This window comes from Musca autumnalis, unplaced genomic scaffold (assembly GCF_047663935.1).
Source record: "Musca autumnalis isolate F117 unplaced genomic scaffold, ASM4766393v1 scaffold_1, whole genome shotgun sequence".
In the NCBI taxonomy this organism is placed as follows: domain Eukaryota; kingdom Metazoa; phylum Arthropoda; class Insecta; order Diptera; family Muscidae; genus Musca; species Musca autumnalis.
The window spans coordinates 178,736,896-178,747,864 of record NW_027411644.1 but is presented as its reverse complement, the minus strand read 5'-3'; the positions used below and the strand labels follow the sequence as shown (position 1 = coordinate 178,747,864).

The following is a 10,969-nucleotide window of genomic DNA, read 5'->3' as shown; positions in this document are numbered from 1 at the left end:
CTTTGTCAAGGAAATACGTTTAACCTTATCGTGTGTGTATATGGGTATGAGTACGCATTTTAACATAAAAGGACGTTAAACAATGTGTGAGTGTGTGAATAATAAATGAACTTCGTTATTAACCTCACTATTTGTTTGGTGAAGGCTAACAATATGCATACATCCATATAACGATACGGTTCCTATTCCGATGTTTTTCCCTAATTGAAATGTAATTATGGCGTGTACAATAGGCCGGAAAAAGTGTGTTTGTGTTTACACATTCGTATGTAACTGTTAGCTTAATTACTGCTTCTATTAAAGAATAATTTCGTAAGGAAGTTTAACTTGAACTACCAAAAAACTTAATTAGAAGCAAATTCACTGTGTTTAGGGGCGGGAGTGGGTTTTTTAATTTTGTTCGATTTTATTGTTCTCAATTTTTACCCTTTTTTATTCCTTTTATTTAATGAAAGATTTTATAGTTTTGTTTTTTGTATGAAAAGCTTTTTATTTATTGTATTTATTTCAAGTTATGGATTTTAGTTCAATGTGTAATTTATTTTATTTAAATTTCATTTGATTTAATTTATTTTAGGTTGTTTTTGTTTCTAATTCTTGTTTTCTTAAAGTCTTGTTCCAATTATGTTTCACTTGTTTATGAGGACTCTTCTTTCTGTTACTGCTTTCGTTCTTGTTGCTTCTGTGGTCAATGATGTGTTGATCGTTTCGATGTTTGGCAGCCCTCCAAACATTTGGAAGTTAAATATATCTTCTCTCAGTAAATGCGTCTCCGTAAAGTGCCTGCATTCAGTTAAAAATGCGAATGTTGTCTATTTACAAGAAAAAATATGTTGTTATCGCTTTTTTATCCGTATGTGGTCACAACTGCGCGACTTACAGTATTATAAAAAGCGACACTTTATGTTGTACAAAAACAAATGCTTAAAGTCTCTATATTATAGAGAGTAATGTTTTCAAAACAATAGTGGCAACATTACAAAAACAATTTATCTTGCAAACAGTTAAGCGAATTGTAATGAAAGCAAATAAGTAGAATAAACATGAGTTGATTGACGTGATTTCTTCAGTTCTTATGACGTTCTGTTAGCAATCGGTACAAACTTGGTACCAAAATTTAAATGAAAATAAAGCTGTTTAGTTTCTTTATTGTATATTTACAACTTTTATAAAAAGTAAATCAAACGTATTATTATTCATTTGAATTCAATGTTAATGCGGTTATAAAAGGTGCATTGTATTATAATTTTTTTTCTTTTTTGATCAATTTTATAATAAAATGCATCTTTTATAACCGCAGTAACATGAAATTCAAATGAATAATCATAATATGTTTGAATAAACAATAAAAAAACTAAATAGCCTTTTACAAATACTGTCGGTTCCGTCACTACTGAAAGTTTCGTAAACGGTACCTGCATGAGTATCTAATGCACACTCAAAGTGCCCCGCTTCCGACACTCCAACTGAATCGCATAAGAAACATACAACAGTGACGGAAGCGAAAATAGAGTTTGGACCGCATAAGTGGAACAGTTTCTTTAGTAATTTTTGTCTTTTCGGAAACAAATTCGACTGTCGCAGTAGACACAACAATCCGTTTTCAGTGACTTTTGCGTCAAGCAAGCGATAGAAAATGTTTGGAGGGAGGTAACTAAAACTTCACTGCAGTGAGGATTACATTCCAAGTTATTTGAGGAATATTAACAACAACATCTAACACTGCTTCTCGTGCGCTATTTCGTCACTAGCAGAGTAGTTTATGTTGTTGTTGTTAATTGAGATAAATAAGGAACGGCGAAGAGAAATGCCAATAACAACAATAGGAAGGTCCGTTAGTTATGTGGATCATAACTAGGAGAATTTTAATGTTTGTTGTTATTGGCTTATTATGAAGAGAGTTGTGAAGCAATGAAATAGAAAATAAATAGGTCAATGAACACATGCTTATGACATTGAATATTCTTTTTTGGAGAATAAAATCATATTATGCATATGGGTAATTCCATTGCATTTGAATAATGCCAAAAGGATCACAAATAATTATGACTTACAATATTATTTTAAAGTCAATTGGTTTAATGTCTTCGTACATTAAACATACCGGCCCCTCCGTGATGGATACCGGTGTTTCTGAATTCATTCCTATGGACAACATCTAAAAGTCAATAGCAACTATAGTAATGCATTTTGGATTTGAATATTTGGCGTTTAAAATACCCTTCTAGGTAGATTTTGTAGTGATGTCTATGGGTTTGGGTTTGATGTCGCCATCCAATACAAAAACATTCTTGAAGTCGGAATTGTTCGACAGGGTTGGTGGAGATTTGGCTGACCGTCTTCCATTAAAGATGAATCATTTTCAGAGTAGTTTTGATGAGGCATAAATCCAATTTTGAAGATGTCGGTACTTCCATTCTGTAAAGGACAAAAATCAATAAATAACGTTTTGGAATAGATTTGAACTACATGGAATGGTGATTAGAATTTTTCCTAAAGGTCTATTTTTAACGCCCTGAGGTATTTTTGGTGGTCGTCGTTATTTTAGCTGCCAAAGCCAGGTTGTAATTATATTGTCTGGATTGTTAGTGATGGTTACCTTGTTAATGTTGCTAATTTTAAAGGCGATGAGGTTATCTGTGGCTGGCGTAATTTTCTTTTTGATATGGACGTATTTTGGAATCATCTGATTTTCATTTCTTCGGTGGCAAATGTTTATTTGTGTGTGAAAATGCCCACGTAGGATTTTGTTTTGTTGGTGAGGACTTTCATGGCTAGAGCGAAGAAGGTTGTATAATCCGAGGTCCTTCTGAGAGTCATAATTTACCTTTCTCAAACCTATAAAGAGGGTAAATAGCAAATTAGTTTTCCATTTAAACTTGTATAAGTATCGTATGATAATTTTGTGGTTACAAAGTTTTTTATTCATGACCAAATTGTCAAGTCGCTTGAGTGCTGATTTTGGTCGAGATTTCCTAAATGATTTTGTATGATTTTTGTTTTTCGCCTTCGTAGCAAATTTATTAAGTTGATGCGTTTTGTGAGGTCTGTATACAGTGTTGGTCACAGAATTAGCACACCCCTTTGGGGCAAAATGATTTCAGTCAGCTAAGAGTTTTGATAGGGCAATTTGAAATATGTTCGTAAACAAAAGTCTTTTCTATAATGTATTTAACAGATTTAATGATATAAGTGAATAGTATTATCAGTGGTTTTTTGAAAATAAAAGTTTTGTGAAGACGACCAAATTTTCAAGGGGACATATAATTAGCACACCCTAAGATTTTTTAATTTAATTCAATTAATATACAAAAATTAATTTATATTGAAGTTAATTAATATTCAAAACGTATTGAACAAATCATTTTTTGAAAGAAAAAATAGTTTATCACTCCGGAATCTCAAAATATATCCCAATAGCGGACCATTTTTCGTAAAGTACACTTAAACCTTAGAAAGTCGGCAAAACTTTAAAAACAAATGTACAATTGGATCTGAAATTATTGGAATTGTTAACCGATTACCGAAATTTAAATATAAAGTGCAAAAACTTTTCAAAAAGTGTTTAAGGTCAATGATTCATTCAAGAAAATTTTCGACTTGGAAGGGGTTTATAGAAAGAAGATCAATAAAATGCACCCTTGTGTGGAGAAGGATCAACTTATAACACCATTTGTTATTCAAAATTACCCGTCTGAATAACACCAAAGACCTATCACTACAAAACTGTCAACAAAGACTAGGTGAACACGTAGTACATGAATATTTTTAAAGGTATAACCCCTTTCTGACCATAAAGGATTTTGAGGTTTGCTGAAATTGGTAAAAATTCAAGAAAGTAGGCATATACTATTCAAGATAAAGGTTTCCTGGGTTATTGATTTTACATTTAATCATTTTAAGCTCCGGAAAACATACTATCTTGCGGTATCAATAGACTATCTCCCATTTGCCTAATGTTAAGAAAATTATTGAAATTTGCGTAGGTCCCATAGAGATGAATATAGGTTTATCGTGGCATACATCACGACATATCGGTAAAATTCAGTCCAGATGGATAAGTTTTTATAAAATTAATAGCCCAAAACATCATATTAAAGTTATTTAATGAAAATTTTTGTGTCAAACGGACTTTACATATACCCACTGCTGGTGGGTACATCCAACTATTCGCAAATTTACACAGATGAACAAGAATATGATATTTTATTTGATGTTTCTATGAACTACTTGCCTCAATGAATTTGGTTACATGAGAAAAAAATCGATAAAAAAACACTAAAAAACTGAAATTTCCATCAGTCCTTGGGACCTAAGGTGTACCCCATATAATTCCCTTCTGACACTGAAATTTCGGAGGCTGGTAGAGAATATAACTAGCAGACTGGAACTTATTCCCAAACGAAAGGGATTTAAAACTGAATATGGACGAAAATATTGACCCTATTCACAATATTAGTGATTCTTTTAAGGTGTGCTAATTACGTGTCCAGTGAATTTAGTACATTTTTTACATTTTTGGAGGTTATTCAAATTGACAGCTATGTTTCAGTTTCTGTATTGCGTTGTATTCTTTAAGCATACTACGGAGAATATATTAGTACAAATACTTTATTAAATACAGCTACTTTTGAAGGTCTTTTTAGGCTAAATAAATGTTGGTAGTGGGGTGTGCTAATTCTGTGACCAACACTGTATATGCACTTGTTTTTGCAGATAGATTGGTGTTAACGATATTGGTTTTACATTTTGTGGAGTAATACTCGGATTGAGATGTTGAGCTTTCAAGTCTTTGGGTTTGGAGAAATTCACATTGAGCTTTGTTGAAATTTTATCTTCATTTAAGATGGCTTGTGTTGATTTATGTAGTTGTCTGTAGCGAGGGGAATATTGTAGTTTCAAATTGTATATTGATTTTTCATATGGAACTTGCAATTTGTTTTGAATTGAGGGGTTTTCAGTATCCCGCTTTTGGTTTTTAAGATGAAGATCTTCTACTGAAAGAATGTATTTGAGGTGATTACTGATACCGATAACAAGGTTTGAACAAGGCATATTAAACGGAAAAGTCTTTGTAGGAAAAAATGTGCTTAACTTGATGTCAGCGTTCAATGACCAGCGAAGTGTGAACGCAAAAGCCTTTTTTGATGCTTCGAATACTGCTGTAGGTACGCCTGAGTTGTGTGTTAGGTGGTTTCTCGTGGGAATTTTTGGTATCTGTTGCAGTTCAACATAACTAAAGATTGATCCGAAGTAATTGATTGCTATAAGATACGGTCGACTAGGCTGGAGTTGTTTGGGTTTCTGATGATGATCGAAGTCAAAGTTTGAGCAAAGCAATTTAAACATTATGGTCTTTCTAAAATGAGCGCAGACATTTAATTTGAGGTCAGTATTCAATCTCGAGCAATGTATGAAAACACAAGCTTGGGTTGATGTTTCCAACACTGCTGGATTTAGGCCCGTGATAGGTTTCAGATTTCTCATTGGAAGTGTAAGTCGCTGTTCCAGGTCATTAGAAATATAGATCGATTCGGAATTGAAAATTGCTCGGATGCCGTATTTTTGACTGGTGGACTTAACTTGCGCCAGAGAATCGAATAATAAAGTCTCTTCCGATTTTGTTTGAGGTCTATCCTCATCGTAAAGAGTTAGATTCTTGGAATTACTTGACGTGGTGTCATTTTTATCGCCTTCCGACTTGGTTTGAGGTCTATCCTCATCGTGAAGGGCTTGCAAAGCTGAATGATTTGTTTGATTAATCAAATGTACAGATACCAAAGTTTCTTTTGGTATTTTTGTTACGTTATAAGGTATTGATGTCAAAGTCTCGTTTGACATTAGTTGATGTTTATGTCGAAAAGTGTTACATCTTAAATGCTTAGTTTTACTAGGGGTGGTTGTTAACAAGAAATCTTCGGATAATGGTTGACGTCTATGGTGAGACGTTTTTGATAATGATTGCTTTGCTTTTATTTGATTTGTGGACTGTATTTTTGTTCCTTTTTCAGTTCTTTGGGGTCCTTTGAAAAAAGTACCACCGTTTGAAGAAGCAGAAATGATATCAATTTTTGTATTGATGTACGCATAACAATTTTTGTAAAGTTTAAAAGCTGAATTGAAGACATGTCGTATCCATTTGATATCAATCGGATTTTCACCTCTTGGAGCTTCATAATCTCGACAATTTTCATAACAATTTCTAAGATTTGACCAAGTAGAATCTAAAATTTCTCGAAATGCTTGTAACATGTACACCGTGTCTCCAGATGTATTTCTGACTTGATGCTCTTCAAAGTCAATTAGATCATTGTAAGTATTCGTAAATTTTCTCAAAAGATCCATTTGGGGATATAAAATAATCGAAAAAGGTCATGAAAAATCAAAGTGGTTGTTAATCCACAAAATGGAGAAGACTCAGCGTAGTAAAAGGTGAACGACGACAATGTCAATGTATAGCGTTTGGGAGAAAATGTATTCAAAGGTCGAAAATAAGTCCCCAGAAAATATAAAAAGATATGCTGTTGCAGCTCTTAATCTTTTAAGGAATCTGTGAATCGTCCCCCGCGATTTTCTGGCTTTTTCAGCAAATAAATGTTAGATTTGTGCTATGTATGTATATGTTGTACTTACAGGTCCTCCATTTTTACTTGCTTTACAGTTTAAATGTGTGTTATGCTGAAGTCCAAATGTTGCAATGTCTCCTTAAGTTCCAGGTTTGATTTAGCGTTAAGTAATTTTTGTTGTGGGATTTCCTCTTAGAGCCATTCTTTGCATAGGTCTAGGTCTAAATTTCACCTTGAAATATTTACTTGTATTTTCTGTTTTCACTGGTTCTTTTACAGTTTGCTTGCACTTATCAAAAAAAAACACGATTCGGCTCGTGGGGACCAAATGTTTAGGGGCGGGAGTGGGTTTTTTAATTTTGTTCGATTTTATTGTTCTCAATTTTTACCCTTTTTTATTCCTTTTATTTAATGAAAGATTTTATAGTTTTGTTTTTTGTATGAAAAGCTTTTTATTTATTGTATTTATTTCAAGTTATGGATTTTAGTTCAATGTGTAATTTATTTTATTTAAATTTCATTTGATTTAATTTATTTTAGGTTGTTTTTGTTTCTAATTCTTGTTTTCTTAAAGTCTTGTTCCAATTATGTTTCACTTGTTTATGAGGTCTCTTCTTTCTGTTACTGCTTTCGTTCTTGTTGCTTCTGTGGTCAATGATGTGTTGATCGTTTCGATGTTTGGCAGGTAACTAAAACTTCACTGCAGTGAGGATTACATTCCAAGTTATTTGAGGAATATTAACAACAACATCTAACACTGCTTCTCGTGCGCTATTTCGTCACTAGCAGAGTAGTTTATGTTGTTGTTGTTAATTGAGATAAATAAGGAACGACGAAGAGAAATGCCAATAACAACAATAGGAAGGTCCGTTAGTTATGTGGATCATAACTAGGAGAATTTTAATGTTTGTTGTTATTGGCTTATTATGAAGAGAGTTGTGAAGCAATGAAATAGAAAATAAATAGGTCAATGAACACATGCTTATGACATTGAATATTCTTTTTTGGAGAATAAAATCATATTATGCATATGGGTAATTCCATTGCATTTGAATAATGCCAAAAGGATCACAAATAATTATGACTTACAATATTATTTTAAAGTCAATTGGTTTAATGTCTTCGTACATTAAACACACTGTATATTGACAAAACTAGATTTGTTTTGTGTGTTTTGTCAAGATTTGTTATATAAATTTTTCATGGAAGTTGGGATATTATTAAAGAAGCATTTATGACACCATACCTTGGTTTTGAGAAATTTTTGTATGAGGAGCAAAACCTATTGACATTTTTATTAGCACTGACAATGAAGCAATTATTAGTCAATAAACCCAAATTGAAGTAGATCGAAACAGGGTAATTATTTTTAATGAAGCCATCGAAAACATTCCGATCTTTTGATGTCATGTACATGTCTTCCAATTAATCAAAAAGTGCAATAATAAATAGGAGGGGAACTAAAAAGTTTCTGCCCTAGGTAACACGCAGTGTTGAATTTTTTTGAATTTTTTGTTTGTAAGTTTGATAATTTTTAGCCTAAACGTTCCCAGGACAGTTTGACATACGATCATGTGTTGTGTTGGATAAAATTCAATTTTTGTATGTCGATAAAGGACCGTCCTATAACACTATGAAATACTGGTTAAATGAATTCAATCACGACACTCGCAAAAATCGAAGGTCGTGAGGGACGTCCAAAAACGGCTTTGTGCCAGAAAAAAATTAAGCCGTGTTATATGCCATAAAATAGATGCATCATTGGGCATTTATTCCACCAACTAACATTTGATATTGCATGAACACTTGGCGGTAAAAAATTGAGGTTTTCTCGTTGTATCCCGTACGTACGATCGCGGTGCTTTGAAAGACGTTTATAAGATGGATCCAGGTGACGAAAGTAGAAACAATTGCCATAAGATACTGCAAAACCGGTCAAAAACCATGCTTTGGTTGTGTCTCAATCAAGCCACTGTAAACAACACAACACATGATCTATGTCAAACTATCCTGAGTACATTTAGCCTAAAAACTGTCAAACATTCCAAACAAAAAAATGCCAAATGTCGTCTGGCAACACTGTGTGTTGCCTAGGCAAGGAACTTTTTTAGTTCCCCTCGTATTACAAAAGTATCAATGTCCATAATTTGTGGAGGGGTACCAGCTTAAGTAATTTTTTTTTAGTCGTTCCTAATCCCACTCTTTCCCGCCCTGCCGACCGAGAGGGCCACCTCCCCATAACGTAGGGAGCGGGTATACCTCATATTCCGGAATATGGGGGGTTAGTAGACTAGGGAAAACCAGCTACAGCAAAATATCAGACAGTTAGAAAGTTACATTTTAAAGGCAAACACATCAAGAAATAAATAGGTCTAATCTAACATATTGTCTGGCAAGTGTTGCAACACACTAATAACGTAAGATAAAGTTTTTTTATGACATGCAGAGGTTCAGATAACGACATCATATTATAAAACTTGTTATATATTTACATCACATAAAGATCGTAGTGGATTAATTATTTCATGATTAGATTTCACTAACATTAATTTAAGTGGTGTGTAGTTTCGAGTGCTACGTGAAGGTACATTAAAATTTATTTCGCCTATTAAAAACTGTTTTTCAATTTGTCCACGCAAAATTTTAATAATGAATATAGATCTGATCATTGAACGTCTTTTCTCCAATATTTGAAGGTCAATTAACTTTAGACGGTTTTCATATGGTGGAAGAGGTTAATTTGAGCTGCACCCTAAGCCTCTAAGAGCAAATAAAAGAAATTGAACTTGTACTGATTCTATCTTATCAGAATAACATTTGTAGAACGGAATCCAAAGTACACAAACGTATTCTAAAGTTGGTCGAACAAGGCTAATAAATAAGTCACGTATGGATCGTCAAATTCCTTAGACCAGCGTTTTATAAAGCCTAATAGTGACTTGGCTTAATTAACACAAGACTCTATATGTAAGTTGAAACGCAGTTTACTGTCTAGAATAACTCCTAGATCCACAAAAGAATCTACATTGTCCAATTTGTGCGAACCTATGAAGTAGTCGCAAGAATTAGGACGAGCTCTATAAAATGAGAAATTTTTACATTTTTTTTAAGCTTAATGACATACCGTTGACACTACACCAGTTGGAAAGAGAATACAAATCATGTTGCAGATTAATTGACTGATTATAAGAATCAAGATTTCTAAACAGTTTAACATCATCAGCAAACATTAATACTTTAGAGTAACGATTTGGAGTAGGTATTTTGAAAAAAGTCAGCAAACATATTTGCAAAGTCATCAGGGTCACATGATTCTTTACAATCAAGTTTCATGCTACTAGGAAATTCACGTACTTTTGTTTTAGAGTTTACGAATTTATAGAAGTTTTTAGGATTTCTATGAAAATTATTTCGCATCTCAATTAAGTAATTTGAAAAACACCTTGAATTGTCTCTGTTGAACGCGTTTTTTTAGTTTTTGCATAATTGGTATAATTTAAAGTGGAATTACATCTTTTAAATGTTTCATACAGTCTACTTTTCATATTTTAGGCACAAAAACTAAAATGGCTCAAATCGGGGTTTGCCGTTATATAGGAGCTATATCTAATAGCTGAACTAATACCAAATACCAAATTTTTGCTTATAACGAAAATGTAGGTATAATTTATAATATTCCTAAAATCGGGGGCTGTACCTGCTGGACAGTTTCAAGAGACAAAAACGGCTTTAAGAATCCAGGAGACAGAATCATGGCGATGTTCACACTTACGTCATGCAAAAGTCTTAAAATTAATTGATAGTTTGAATTAAATGGCAGGTGTTGCGTAAGCGATTATTTGTCCACCTCCTTCAGATTTGCCTCTTTGTCTTTTACCTTTCCAAGTAGGGACATATGGGCTGGGTGTTCCTCCGCTGGACGGTCTGGCAACATACACATATGGATCCAAGATTGATGAAGGCATTGATGCCGACACTTATTGCGAACCCGCTTATTAAACACTCATAAAAACTTAACGATAGCTGTAGCGTCTCTCAGGCAGAGATTCCTGCTACAGAAAAGTAGCAGAATTGGTGAAAGAGCAATACGCAATATCGTTAAAGTTTGTTGGGATCCGAGTCATGAGAAACGAGTTAATAGATGAACTTACTCGAGGTGTCATCGAGTTACCAGTCGGCAACATCTACAGCGGGCATGAATGCATCTCAAAGATGGCGCTTGGAAAAGGTCTATAACTACTAAAAATTTTCCTTCCTTCCGGAAGCTGAGAATTACAATCAATTTAGACTGAAAATGTAGATAAAAACTGAAAAATACCCTAAATCGGGTGGCACCGTTATATGGAGGCTATTACAAAGCGTGTCCCTGTGTCCATAATTCAATACATTATTTAGATTAGATT

General features: G+C 33.5%; 1 long non-coding RNA gene across 1 annotated transcript in view; it reads right to left on the bottom strand.

Annotated features, from left to right (window-relative positions):
- Positions 1–521: 521 nt before the first annotated feature.
- The window catches only part of LOC141390976 (uncharacterized), a 90,462-nt gene continuing 80,014 nt past the window's right edge, over positions 522–10,969 (bottom strand). Inside the window, exon 3 of the long non-coding RNA XR_012409535.1 lies at positions 522–2,838. This is a non-coding gene — a long non-coding RNA (uncharacterized lncRNA). The remainder of the gene's footprint in view (positions 2,839–10,969) is intronic.